Raw genomic sequence first — 13,736 nt, forward strand, 5'->3', positions numbered from 1 at the left:
TTTATAATAAATGTCATCCTTGATGAAACACAAATATCTTGACTGTGGGCAATGATGCTTTTGCTGGGTTGCAGACTTGTGGCTTTCAGTTTCTAAGTGCCCAAGCCTGAGACCCATGCAGTGAAGATCTCTGGGATGCTTTCTTCTGTTCTGAGAATCTGACTAGAAATCATGGGCAGGTGGTGGGGATTGCAAAGCCTTTTGACACTCCTGCTTAGAACTCAGCAACTATCCCCATACCTGTCAGATGTCTCTTCTCTGACTGCTTTCAGACAATGTTTAACATGAACACAAAACAACATCTTGCTGGGGGTGGGGGGTGGGGGGTGGGGGTGTGGTGTGGTGGGGNGGGGTGGGGNGGGGTGGCGCACGCCTTTAATCCCAGCACTCGGGAGGCAGAGGCAGGCAGATTTCTGAGTTTGAGGCCAGCCTGGTCTACAAAGTGAGTTCCAGGACAGCCAGGGCTACACAGAGAAACCCTGTCTTGAAAAAACAAAACAAAACAAAACAAACAAACAAAAAACAAAAATACCCCAACATCTAACTATTTACTTTAATTTGATTATCATTTTTAAGGAGAAATAATTTATAGAAGAGTTTTCTGAAGGGCAAGCTCAAATAATGATACACTAAGCATATGTTGAAGCATTCATGATATAGATTCAAATATGTCATATCCAGTGCTGAAGAATCAAGGAGGGTTTGTGGAAATAGCCGAGCATCAACTTATGATTGTATGCACTGAGAAACTGACTGGGAGGTAATGAGCATTTATATATAAAAGCCGCACCTCAAAGACAAAACCAAATTTGAACAAAGCAGATCTCACAATAAACAGCACGAGCATTTTTGAACAATTTATAAAAGCTTATCATGGGAAAGCACATTCTTATCACAGAGTAACAAAAAATGAGAACAACAAGAAATGTTTTTTTTATTCAGTATCTCTCTTCTACAGGGCCACAATTCAGAATGAAAATCTGGAATCAATGCCAAATTCTGCAGCATGGAGAATTTGCAGAGTGCACTCACTAAGAGCAGGGTACGGGCAAAGCTGGTTACACTTCAGAAATCAATGGTCTACAAGTACTGAAACAAACATGTTCTGATTATGTAGAAAATAGACTTAACACAAGCACTCTACTCCCTTAAGGATTGCATTTAATCTAAGTTGGATACACTATACTTCCCATTGACACAATATGACTTCTTAACATTTAGGCTATTTATAATCAATAACCTTGAAAAATAATAAAGAATTATCAATATCTTGTGCATCACAAACTAGATTTCCCACTTTGATGGTTTGTTTGCAATTTATGCTTAAAATATATTCTCTGAATCTTTCATAAAATTGTTAAATGCAAGTGTGAATTTTGAAGGAGGCTTGGAGCTCTGATAGCTGCTACTCAATCAACAACATCAGGTCCAAGAGATGCCTGTGGCTTAGTCTTCTTCTTCTGTCTTTGAAATGGTTTTCTTGGTTCTGAAAGTGTCATGCCTGTGAATCCTGATTACAGCAAACTTCCTAGCAGTAGCAAGCATGAAATGCATCCTCTTGAGGATCCAGGAATTAAGCATTTCAAATGAAACCCGTTCTGCTCAAAATTATCCAACTGGTCTCCACAATTTTATTGACATCTCAGATCATAATGGCCGAGATGGTCTGAAATCCACACAGCTGACTCCACACATTGGCCTTAGTGAGTATAGTATACAGATTCTCTCCACTGCAAAATTCAGCATTTTCTTCCAAGTTTTCATTCTGAATTGTAGCTCAGTAGGAGACAGATACTGAATAAAACACAGAGATATTTTTCACTGTTCATCTTCCATTTTACTTTATGATAAGAAAGTTGTACTTAATCTCCCCCTCAATTTTAAAGGAAAACTACATAATTAGTCTTTTCTCCTGCCTCCAAGGATCCAAAGAGGGGACTCTAACAGCATGCAGCCACACTCATCCCCTCCCCCCCACCCCCGCCCCAAAGGCCATCCTCACCCTGTGCCTGGGCTCTAACTTCACAGAGACTCCTCTGAAACTTTATAATTCTCCAAAATCTTTTGGAATATACACATACACAAACACATACAGGTATACTTATACGCAGATTTCTAAGCTCCACCTCTGAATTTGGTATTAGAAACCACGAGGTCATTTCACTTAGTCCTCTTGCCATGGGTCAGTTATTACTGTCTATAATTAAAGGTCTGAGCTTAAGTTCTGATGAGTTTCAAGATAAGGGAATATAATTACAAGCTTGAACACTGGAGTGCTACCACTGTGTTGCTAACTCCAACATATGCCCAATGAAAAAGTTGTGAGTGGTTTTCTCACTGGGATTCAGGACACTAAGTCATTTAAACTGTAAGATTATATATGTGTTTCCTCATGGAATTCAAGAATGCCTTTTCAAGTCCAATGCAGCCTTCAATATTATCATCCTAAACCTGACTTGAATGCTAAAGCATCAGATTACTACTAATCTAAACACTCTATTGTAGGAAAGAAGGATGAGCATGCTATGCTGTCCAGGACAGAATAGGAAAACACATAAGTTCTTATATTTCACTTCAAGTCAAAGAATTCATGCTGCTGAGTCTGTGTCCTGGCATTATTGTTCTGAATAAATACGTAGCTTCATTCAGAAGGGCTCAATATCACAGCATGGTTTTATTCCAGAGCAGAGACAGCAAGAGCTTGGAGAAATTCAAAGAGTTTTCAGAGGCTCAAAACCTTTCTCTTCCTACTTTTCTACCCACATAAGCAGTAGGCTACCTACAGCAGAACATGCAGGTGCTAATTGCCTTTTTAATTATTAGTCTTTATTGCACTACATTGACTAATTGATTGATTGACCGGTTGAGTATGTGGGAGAGGCAGGGTGCACTCCCTGGAGGTTCCCTTTTAGTCCTAGGGGTGGCATTATCAGTGATACAACTTTGTTGCACCTCAAAGTGTATAAAAGCATATGTGTGGATCTCTTACTTCAACTGCTGTATCTTGCAAACTAGAAGCCTCTCTATCACCTAAAGCACTAACACCCAGACTACTCAGGACATGGGCAACAGGAAGTACACACTTACACACCATGGTTCATTATGTACATACACGCAAACAGGCCATTTAAAAGTTCCCTGGGCAGCATCTATTCTTGTGAAATAAAACTCAGATCATTAGGCTCAGCAGCAAGGGCTTTTATCTATTGAGCCATTTTTCCAAACCAAGAAGTTCACACAAACATATTTAAACATTGCACTAAGATGACAGTGAAAACACAAAACAACCAAAGGAAAGAAAATATGGCCTGTGCTATGCTCCCATTTGGTGCTTGTGGCTGCTTAGTGATGGTGCCCGGCCTGGGATTCTGCTCCTGATGGGTGCTTGCTTTTTGAACTTGTGACAATCACTTGATCACACTCTGCCCCTCTGTTCTCATGACTGGAGCTGTGTTCTGAGAAGTGAGTCATGCTACACTGTGGTACATCTTGTCAATAGTCAGTAGTTCAGTTATCATATTCAACTGAGTCCAGGTCCAACCAGAAAATGATGGCAACAAGAAGAAAATGTCAGAAAAGGACAGGTTCATCTGGTCATGGCCATTCTCACTAGATTTTCTTAAAGTATAAGTATTAAGAAAATAAATTTTAGAAATAAAATAATTAACAACATAAAATACTGTCTATATAGAACTCGCAAATAAGAGAGCAGTTATAGGGAGGAGAGGAGGAATGGCAAGCTGTAGGGCAAATGATATACACTTGAAGACCTAAGACCTGTAGGGAGAACAAGTTTAAAGATCTTGGGTACCGCTTGAAGGCTGCTGTTAATAGCAACATGCGGTATTCCAGAGATTTACTACATTACTGAGTGTTGCTGTTGCTAGGCAGGGTGGCTTGGGGATGGAGAGTAGGGGGTGAGAAGTGGGCAGCTGGGGCTTGATTCATGAGTGGATGGTTTCTTTGTAGTAAATATCTATTTTCTACATGTTTACTTACCACCCTTGTCTCACCGCCCACTCAATCCAACCACCACTCATGAACTGACTCAAGCTCCGTTTCCTTGCTGTTGCTACTCTTTTGAAATCCACACCAAGCGCTGTGCCCTCTGGATTTCTGTTGACTTATTTGGTTAGTTCTAGGGGTGGCCTTTTCAGTGACACAGCTTTGCTGCTCAGCAGAGGGTGTAAAAGCCTATGTGTGGATCTCTTACTTCAACTGCTGTATCTTGCAAACTAGAAGCCTCTCGATCACCTAAAGCACTAACACTCAGACTACTCAGGACATGGGCAACAGGAAGTACACACTTACACACCATGGTTCATTATGTACATACACGCAAACAGACCATTTAAAATTTTCCTGGACAGCATCTATTCTTGTATGTTATTTTGCTCGCTCATATATTCAACAATCAAAACACTGATCACATTCACTAAACTGATTCCATAGTCATTTGGTATCTGAAATTTGAAATATATAAGTCTGGAAGGTCACTTACTGATGACTATGGGGTTGATAACAACTATTTCTTTCAGTTAAAAATTATTGAAAACTTTCATGTGTCCCTTGGGTTCTCTTCAGCCCATTTCCTAGAGTTAATTGTTATTTGTCAATGACATTTGCGATTTAGAGTCATTTGAGATATTTAAATACTTTGTGTAGGCACTAGTATTCATACTTTATCCCTAAGTTCTGTTATCATAAAAAATAAGATTGGCAAGCTGGGTGTGATAGTACATACCATATAATCACTGAACTTGAGAGGCTGAGGCAGGGGGATTGTAAGTTTAAGGGAAGCCTGTGCCACAGAGCAAGACCCTGTCTCAAAGCAAATGAGTAGAAAGTTAAGAAATACAGGTTAAAAATAAAACCAGGGCCAGGCAGTGGTGGCACACGCCTTTAATCCCAGCACTTGGGAGGCATAGGCAGGCGGATTTCTGAGTTCGAGGCCAGCCTGGTCTACAGAGTGAGTTCTAGGACAGCCAGGGCTACACAGGGAAACCCCGTCTCAGAAAACCAAAAAATAAAATAAAATAAAATAAAAAAGAAATAAAAAAAAATAAAACCAGGAAAGGTTTCCTGAATTTCTTAGTCATTTCTATAAATTCAATCTTCCCTCCTTCAGTTACTTCACAGAATGCAGAGCAGCCATGGACACTGGGGATGAAGCAGCTGAGGCACAGGAAGTCATGACTTATCTCAAAGGCCTTTCTCTCCTCTGAGCAGACAATTGCAAATTAAGCCAACGATCATTTGTAGATCTTTGGAGGATATAATGTGGGTAAGACAAATCAATCTAGAACAGTCCCAATATGAATAGATTCATTTTCTCTAAACAGAATGGCTTCCTGAAGGCTGAGGTAGAAGCCCTTCTGGACAGAGCTTGGGGATAGGCTCTGCTTCCTTCTCTCTCCCCATCTTTTACCTTTATGTACTGACAGGATTGCCTTCCTGAGCCCCTGCTTACTTAAAGCCCTTTCAGCTCCTCTTAACCAAGGCAGCAGCTCTCACAACTTGCCTTGTGCTTTCCTCAGCCTGGCTTCTGAAGCTTCTACCCAAAGGACTTTGGCTGTCACCATCTGTCATGTAATTGCGTGTTGTAAGCCTGGACTGTGTCTTATTTATTCTTGTATTTCACATCTGAGCATCATGCCTTGTTCATTGAGATACATGTTGACTGGATGAATGAAGGAGCCCATAAAGGAGAGAGCGCACCAGCCCTGGAGATCCCCAGTGCAACTGTGGAGAAAAGTGTGCCCTCTGTGTCAGAAGCCATTATTTTGTCATTCTGTGATTTCATCCCTGGTAGTTATAGGCTTCCCTGTAAGTTGCAGATTTGTGACAAAACTCTAACAATGAAGGATAGCTCTGTCTAAATACATCTTTTCCGGTATATTTCAGGCATAATCAAGAAAATTTTAGAGGAATCAATAATTATGCTGGGAAAGTCTTTTGAGACAACCAATCACTGAAATTTTAGTTCATCCTGTTGGAAGCTCACTTCCTCTCCAACCACAGTTGACCTGATTCAGTTAGTACCTCAGCCTTCTATCCTGTGAGGGTGCCATGTTGTGCCATGCCATGTCCACAACAGTACTTGGTGATTAGGTCTTAGCATATCACAGCAGTTCCTCATCTGCTGTGTCTCCTTGAGTCCCTGGGATGTTTCTGGAACTCCTTTTAATGACTGAACATCCTGTCTGCTGACAGCAGTGGTGATTGCTACGCTGTTTTCCTGTTTACAATCAACACAGTTGTTCCACTAAACACATGCACACACCCATGGGGCACACAGACTCGACCGAAACCAAACACATTCTCTGTGACTCTTTCTCAGAGAACATTATCTATGGATACTCTGTCCATTGGAGGAGAGCAATAGAGAAGACTTCTTTGCCCTGTGACTCATGTATCTTTATTCCCACTACTGTTTCTCAGGGCAGGCCTATGGTGAACACCATGGGAAGAAAAGAATAGTTTATAACTGAAAAAATAGGCTCATTCAGGAGAGGTATGCTCAAAGCATTATCAAGGTAAAATATGCAGAAGCGCCAACAAGAGCAAACAAAAGCCCACGCAAGAGCTGTGTAAATATTTCATGAAGCTAAGCCTTAATCACTCTCTCTCCAAATCTTTCCGGTGGTGTAAACACTTCAGTTTCTTCCAGTCCTGTCATGACCCAGATTCCATGAAAATAAATAAATAAATAAATAAATAAAATGAAAACATGGACCTATGGATCTCTAACAAAACTGTTGTGAAAACGGAAGGAAGGAAGCAAACACCTTCAGAAAGGTAGTTCCCAGCTGGATGGCTAGCTAAAGCTCCTTTCTTTCCCACCCCCTCTAGGCTTTTGCCTTTCCCCACCTACTCAGCTGCTCTCACATCATCCCAACCTTGAACTGCCTACATGCAACCAGTGACCTCGCTTAACACCCCTTCAAAAGCCCTTGAACTCTGATGTGCCTAGGCTGCCTTTCCTCCACCTCAATCTACTTTCCAGTGTCCAAGTCTCCTCTTCCCACTTCCCTTTTGCCGTGTACTGGATGAACATGTCAGGCCTTTGTTATAATATACCCGGAGAAAGGTTTACCACCTCTACTTGCTACCTTGATTTAATGTGGTTCCAAAGTTCACCTCTAGACACTGAACATGCTCAACAACGACTTCCCTTTATCATCCTCAGTCCGACCTTCCTCGTCTCTTCCTTCCGACCTCATGAAGAAATATATATGCAAATGTATTAATAAATACACACACATACACACATATAGTCGAGCATATTGGATACGACTAAGTTTTTACCTCATAGGAAATAATAATAGGAAAATAATAAAAAAGGCAATCTCACACACACACACACACACACACACACCCTTCTTCGAGTATTCGATGTGTGCACATCTTAATGATTAGGATTTCTAGCTCAGAAGCAGCAAGCAGCTTCTCTCTCTCTCTTTCTTTTTTTTTACCTTTGGGTCAGAGCTTAAGGGAGTAATAACCTTGCAGAGATATACATCACCTGCGGGGCGCACAGCCCATCCCGAGGAGCAGGGTGGCAGCAGGGGCTGGGGACCATAAGCAACAGGCAAAAGATCCACGAACAAAATGTGGGACCTAATTCCTCCTTCACCAGCACAGGGACATTGCCAGGCTCCGGTCTCCAAGGCTGGCCACTGGGCCAGGTGGCCGCGGGGGCGGCTTCTTTCTGGGCTTACCTGCTCCGGCGGGGTGTCCCCCGCTGGGCCGCTGTCTGCGCGGTGCTGGGCTTCTAGTCGATTCCCAGCCCTGGCTCTGCCACACTGCTGCTGGGTGACTTGAGCAGTCCGCTGCAGCCAGGAGCCAGCTCTGCGCGATCAGGAACTGAGATTACTATGCCAAGAGCTGAGGCGGCGCTGCAGCGGGGCGGAGACCAGCAGCTTCTACGCTGGGCGGCGAGCCAGCAAGGAGGTGGAGTTCACGTGCGGGCAGATCCACGCCAGCTAGGCGCGCCCCTCCGCGGTGACCAGGCCCCAGCGGCTGAGTCCCGCCTGCACATAGACAGGCAGCAGCCTCCCTGTGAGCTCCACCACAGCCAGCCCTCCAGACCCCCTGCTCAGGGAGCCTAGCTCCCTGGGGGAGCTTAGAGGACTGGCTGGCTGTGCTTCTGGTGCAAGGGAACCAGTGACAGATGGAAAGTTAAGATGGAGATTAGGGAAAAGGGCTGGGGACCCAGAGCGACTCAGCAGGAAGTCTGGCCCTCACTCCCTCTAGCAATTCACTATTCCCTCTGTCTCTGTATAGAGTAGGTGGCTCCTCATAAAGTCATGTGCAATGATATGAAAGCAAGCAGACAACAGGCGTTTACTATGTTGTGAAATGGACAATGTATTAAGTATTTAGAGTTGTCACCGCAAAATGTTCCGGTCCCTCTCCTGCATTACTAACTCCAGGAGTGTAGATGGCTTTGGACACAGCCCCTTTGAGCTGCTGCTGCAACACTGTGAAGTCTTCTGAGCTGCTGTAGATCGTGCTAAACAACACCACAAGAGCTATTATAACTGAGTATTTGTTTGCAAAAATTGCAGTTATAATTCACACAACTACTTATTAAGGGGGTGTTACTCCTTTTTTTAGAAACTGCTTGAGAGTGGGGTAGTAAGCAGCCTGGCTGGCATTCAAACCTCTCAGAGATATCATCTTTCAGCTACAACTCAGGGTTTACCTAGGGATTCTGTTGAGATGGTGTTTGTATCAGAGCCCAAGGATCAGAGTTATTTGTTTGTTTGTTTTAACAGATCCCCACCCAGGTCGTGCTGAACAGTCTCAGTCCTTAGGCCAGGGAGTTTAAATATGTTTCTTTGGTGTTGGTTGTAGCTACTTCCTAAAGGTGGATTAAGACAGATTTTCAGAAGTTATATATTCTCTCTTTAGCAAAGAAGTGGGAAGCAGTTCTCAAGGTTCCCTTTGGTTGAAGGAAGACAGAAATGAAAAGGTTGCCAGTAGCCCTAGGTCACCCCTGAAATAGCTTTCTCAGAGGAGCAGCTGAGCTGTTTCCAGGTTCTTTGCCTCTTAACCAAAGAACTCAAAGTAAGGGCTCATACTGATTTGTAAACAGAACAAGATGACTTTGTGTGGAGGGAAGTGGCAGTTTGGAGTCCTAGGGACCATAGCCCAGCAGACCACATGAGTGAGAGTGCCTAAGTCTAATTAGTGTTTGAGACTCCCTATAGTAGGCTCAATAGAAGAAAGATCTGGTTACAAGGGGCAGGACTTGGGTGTCTATTTGATTGATAAATAGGTTTTATGTCCAGTTCTTCTACACACTATCTTTTCTTTTTTTTTTCTATTATTTTTATTAGGTATTTATTTCATTTACATTTCCAATGCTATCCCAAAAGTCCCCCACCTGCTCCCCCACCCACCAACTCCCATTTCTTGGCCCTGGTGTTCCCCTGTACTGAGGCAGATAAAGTTTGCACAACTGATGGGCCTCTCTCTCCACTTATGTCCGACTATGCCATCTTCTGATACATATGCAGCTAGAGCTCTGGGGGGGTACTGGTGGACACATAGCAGCACGTAGGCAGACATGTACTGGAGAGGTAGCTGAGATTTCTATATCCAGATTGGGAAGCAGCAGGAAAAAAAAAAAAAGTGAGCCACTAGTCTTGTGGTGAGCTTCTGAAACCTCCAAGGTCACTTCCAGTGATACACTTCCTCCAACAAGGCCATTTCTACTCCAACAAGATCACATCTCCAATAAGGTCACTCCTATGAGTCTGTGGAGGCCATTTTCATTCAGATCATTATACTTTCTAACTCACGAGCTTTGCTCAAGCTGTACTCCAAGCTGCTGTCACCCAAGGCTGAAATGTCCTTCCTGCCATGCCTTTCTATCCCTGGGAGGCTTCACCGTCTAAACTGTGAGTCAAAATTAACCTCTTCTCCCTTAAGCTGCTGTGATCATATATACAAGGAAAGTCACTAGAGCAGGTTTTATGCAGCTGTTTGTTGCCTGTCTGCCTTGTACATTATTGTGGCTTGTATGCGTGTTTACAATTATGGTTCCGTCACATAAATACCATCCAACACTAAAAAGGTCTGAAATTATTTGTTAAATGAACATTATCCTTAATTTACTAATTTGAAAACCCCATTCTGAAATATTCAAATGACTGTAGGGTTAAATGGTGTCCGGAGTTTGCTCTGCCACCGGTCTCCGGCTGCTCAGGGAGACAGGACTTGGGAGTGGGCTTACTCCACACCACACCCCATACCAGCGCTGGGTGGGTGTCAGGCTGTCTGGAAGCTGCGGGATACCGCTCTGGGGGGGTGGGGAAGCACAATCTGAGGTCTCAGGGACAGACATCTGCTTCTCAGGCTCTTGGGCACCCAGGTGTCCCTGGATGTTGCAGAATAACTGAGAATGGAGTGGGGGTCTGCGAGCTGCAGCTCTGGGCCGAGGGGGAAAAGAGGGGAGCTCCGGTGGGAATAGAGTCCTTGGCTTGTTGGCGGGCAGCTGGCTTGACTTGGTGGTCAGGACTGGGAGCACAGCCATGTATGGGAGATTAGAGGATGTTCTATAGGCAAAGGCCTTCTTATGGCTCCCTATGTGCTCTCTATGTCAGATACCAGTGAAAAGAGACAGTCCATGGTATTAAGGCCTTTACTGTCATAGCCGAAAGTGGATGAGTAGAACGGTACCCCACTTCTCAGGGTGGGCCTGAGGTTAAATACCTTTTGCAGGGAGGAGTGTCTGGGAAGGGAAGTTTATTGGCTAAGCCTCCAGGCCTTTAGGTACCTCACTAAAGTCTTGAGCCTATGTGACCACATGTCACATCCTCTACCTGTGGAGGGGCTTAGGGTGTTGCCCTTAAGTGACCGATGGCCAAAAATCTATGGAGGGCTATGGCCTCCTGTCAGGAGCCTAGTGTCCAGGAACCAAGAAAAACACCCAACCATCCCTTTAGGGTCACTGGGGTTTCTAACCTTAGGTCAACCAGGAACCAGACTGTTTTCATGGAACCCCCAAAATGTACCATGGCCCACAGCCATTTATTTGTTCTACCATGACTAAAATTCAATGTCCAGCCCAATAACTTTTTTGATGCCATATTTTATTTTGAAGTGAAAGCTATTAATGATGTGCAGAGGTCTCAACTCTTTTTAACATTTATAGAATTTTAGATTATTCTCTAAATACCATGTCTTTCCTTGGGTGTATTCAGTTTAGCTCACTGACAGGAAGTACTGGCAGTGCAGACAAACATAAACACTATGTAAACACATACTGGCTGCACACTTAAGTGTTGGTGGTAATTTTGTGCACGGGTTATTCAAATGCTGATTTCTGTACCCAGTGTTGCAGTCTGGATTTTGGTTTTGTCATTATTATGAAGCAACTCCCAACTCACTATTTTGTAAAACATCATTCTTTATCTTCCGGTTGGACAATTAAAGAGCTGCCAATAGATAGAGAGGAGAGGAAGAGGCTGGACTTCCAGTAAGAGAGAGAAAGAGAGAGAGAGAGAGAGAGAGAGAGAGAGAGAGAGAGAGAGAGTGAGAGAGACTGAGAGAGAGAAATGAAGAAGGAGGTGCCAAGCTAGACTAAGATGGCAGGTAACTTGGTGGGACACGTGAGAAGTAGGCCAGGCCAGCCTTGTTGGGTTAGAATCTGTCCAGCTATTGTGCCTTACACAATAGTGAGGCACAATAGCTTACTATTAGTAAATATAATGGTCTCTGTGTCATTATTCAGAGCAAGGGCAGGTACAGAAAAATCCATACTCTTACACATAAGTAAATGCACACACAAACACACATACATTAAGTAAATACACATACATATAATATGCACATCTGCAATTACACAAATGTACAAACAATTCATCGCAGAGCAATGCGATAATTGGTGGTCTACAGATGATTGATGGGTGTATTTGTACTCTTGAGATCTCTGACTCTGAAGGCATGGATACTCTAGCTTTTATATCCCTATTCTTTGCTTAGTACTGGACTCTGGGTAGAACTGTTACATGAGTACAATGGCTGCATCTCTCCAAAATCAGATGTTACAAGTCATACTCAAGACAAGCAGCTTGGTGGAAAAGAGGTCTCTTGCTTTTTATTCACACAAGAAAACATTATTTTTCAAGAACCAACTGTCCTACGCCCAAGTCATGTTCTGTAATTTAGTCCTTTGATCTTTTATGAAGTCTGTGAAGGTCAATTGAGGAATGGGCTTGCTTCAATCTTTTGAAGAGAGCCTTGATATTGCTTCAATAGGAATGTATCTTCCATTAAAAAGGGACAGTGACGAGGTGCTCACAGGAATCAGCTAGTACACTGAAGGCTTGTGTTGAAGATAGTCTTAATATTACTTGAATACCATGCTCGGTCCTTTCTTCCTTCCTTCCTTCTTTCCTTCCTTCCTTCCTTCCTTCCTTCCTTCCTTCCTTCCTTCCTTCCTTCCTTCCTTCCTTCCTTTCCCTCTGCTCCCCTCCTCCTTCCCTTCCCTTCCCTTCCCTTCCCTTCCCTTCCCTTCCCTTCCCTTCCCTTCCCTTCCCTTCCCTTCTCTCTCTCCCTCTCTCCCTCTCCCTCTCCCTCCCCCCCTCTCTCCAATTGACATAAACATGGGTATTCGGGGAAGAGGAACCCCTAATTACCCCTAATTGAGAGACTGTCTACATGAAACTGGTCTGGGTGCAACGCTGTGTGGCCTTTCATTGATTAGTCATTTATATGGGTGAGATCAGCCTATTTTGGGAGGTTATACCCCTGAGTAGGTGATCTAGGGTTGTATAAGGAAGCAAGCTGAGGAAACCATGAAAGGCAAACCAGCCATCATGTTTCTCTGTGGTTTCTGCTTCAGGACTTGCTTTAAGCATTCTCTTTGAATTCCTGTATTAGGTTTCCCCAGTGTTGGACAGCGAAATAGAAAAATAAGCCAAATACCCTATCCTCCCCTGAACTGATTTTGGTTACTGTTTGGTTATAGCAATAGAAAGTAAACTGAGACAGAAATTGTAACCAAGAATAGGGTGTTATTGTAATGACCTGACCACAATTTTTGTTTTAGTTGAAGGATATATTCATGTGAAAGACTTAAGAGGTTTTGACAGGAAATGTCCATTGAGTGTTCAGAGCTTCATGAGTTATTATGAGAGTTTGGAAGATAAGAATGTTGACAAAGGTTTAGACAATGGAGTCCAGAGTCATGAGGTTTTGGGGGAAGTTTGAAGAGTCTCTCAAAAGCAGTGTTGCTCTATTGATATGGTATGTTTGAATTGATAATCTTTGAAAGTGAAACCTGTGCTTCATTGAGATAAAGGATGTTCATGATTAGTCAGAGACCAGTGTCATTGAGGATAATATTCTGAAAACTATTTCCTTTGGGTCAGTATTCAGAAGCTATGGTCTAGTGAAGGGCTAAGGATCACCTCAAGCTGAGAGTAGATCTTGGCAAAAAAAAAAAAAAAAAAAAAAAAAAAGTCTCCTGTGTGGTACTGTTTTTGAAGGCATGTAGGATTCTTGGAGTGTAGCCGAGGCTTGACACTGTGAGAGATGCCTGGGTGGTGAGTATTGTAAAGGTACAGCCTTTGTTGCAGTAGAGGCTCCAGCATATTTGAGATACCATGACCATGGGGTGACCACTAAGGACACAGTAGGTCTGGAGTAAAGTGGCCTGAGCTTACCAGATAAGCTGTGTGTGTGTGTGTGTGTGTGTGTGTGTGTGTGTGTGTGTGTGTGTG

At 43.3% G+C, this 13,736-nt stretch overlaps 1 protein-coding gene across 1 annotated transcript in view; it reads right to left on the reverse strand.

The window, feature by feature from the left end:
* The window catches only part of Gprin3 (GPRIN family member 3), an 85,090-nt gene extending 76,978 nt beyond the window's left edge, over positions 1–8,112 (reverse strand). The window contains exon 1 of the mRNA XM_029478310.1: positions 7,722–8,112. The gene's annotated coding sequence lies outside the window, so the exon portion shown is untranslated. The remainder of the gene's footprint in view (positions 1–7,721) is intronic.
* Positions 8,113–13,736: the final 5,624 nt, after the last annotated feature.

This window comes from Mus caroli, chromosome 6 (genome assembly GCF_900094665.2).
Source record: "Mus caroli chromosome 6, CAROLI_EIJ_v1.1, whole genome shotgun sequence".
In the NCBI taxonomy this organism is placed as follows: domain Eukaryota; kingdom Metazoa; phylum Chordata; class Mammalia; order Rodentia; family Muridae; genus Mus; species Mus caroli.